General features: G+C 49.4%; 1 pseudogene; it reads left to right on the top strand.

Moving 5' to 3' along the window:
- The first annotated feature begins 3 nt into the window (after positions 1–3).
- On the top strand, positions 4–1,056 carry LOC111672127 (opsin-5-like; annotated as a pseudogene).
- Positions 1,057–1,062: the final 6 nt, after the last annotated feature.

Genomic DNA, 1,062 nt, shown 5'->3' with positions numbered 1-1,062 from the left:
TCACACGCTCGCCTCCTGGTGGTCGGAGTGTGGTGTTACGCGTCTGTGTTTGCTGTAGGGCCCTTGGCACAGTGGGGACATTACAGCGCTGAACCTTACGGCACAGCCTGCTGCATTGACTGGCATGCACCCAACCACGAGCTTTCAGCTTTGTCTTACATTGTCTGCCTTTTCGTCTTTTGCTATGCACTGCCCTGCACCGTCATCTTCCTCTCCTACACTTTCATTCTGCTGACAGTGCGCGGGTCACGTCAGGCCGTCCAGCAGCATGTGTCACCACAGACCAAGACCACCAATGCACACGCTCTCATTGTCAAGGTCAGAGGATATCAGTGTGTCGCTTCAGCATCACTGACTTCAGGTTTTGCAGTTGGCAGGATTTGAGCAGGATATGAGACAGTGAATTATTCAAAAGGTTATAAAAATAATGAATCTTTGTAGAACCTTCTCATGCATATGTAGCTATCTGTGTGTGTGTGTGTGTGTGTGTGTGTGTGTGTGTGTGTAGAAATAATAACAGGACGATATTACAGATATTTGTATCTACACCATTTATGTTTAATACCACTGGTATGAAACTAAAGAAATCTTCTGCATGACATGTTTTTACGCTGTGTGTCCATTCATGTATTTCTTTATGTTTCTTCTCCATAGTTGTCAGTAGCAGTCTGTATAGGCTTTCTGGGTGCCTGGACACCATATGCTGCTGTGGCCATGTGGGCCGCTTTCGGGGATGCCACACGAGTTCCTCCTGCTGCCTTCGCCCTGGCTGCCGTGTTTGCCAAGTCTTCCACTATGTACAACCCCATGGTCTACCTGCTGTGTAAGCCCAACTTTCGCGAGTGTCTCTACAGAGACACGTCCATGTTACGTCAAAGGATCTACAGGGGGAGTCCACACTCAGATCCGAAAGAACGCTTCGGATCCAACTCACAGCGCCATAAGGACATGAGCATCTCCACGCGTTTCTCAAACGGACAGCAGGAGAGTTACGGGGCGTGTCTGCACTGCACTGAGAATGCAGGGCTGTGTCATGTGACACCGCCCCAAAGGACTGCCTGC

Source organism: Seriola lalandi, unplaced genomic scaffold, assembly GCF_002814215.2.
Source record: "Seriola lalandi dorsalis isolate HSWRI2012SDOR001 ecotype SW California unplaced genomic scaffold, Sedor1 jcf7180002007823, whole genome shotgun sequence".
Classification (NCBI taxonomy): domain Eukaryota; kingdom Metazoa; phylum Chordata; class Actinopteri; order Carangiformes; family Carangidae; genus Seriola; species Seriola lalandi.
Note: the sequence above shows the minus strand (reverse complement) of the source record. Positions and strands in the feature narration are given on the sequence as shown.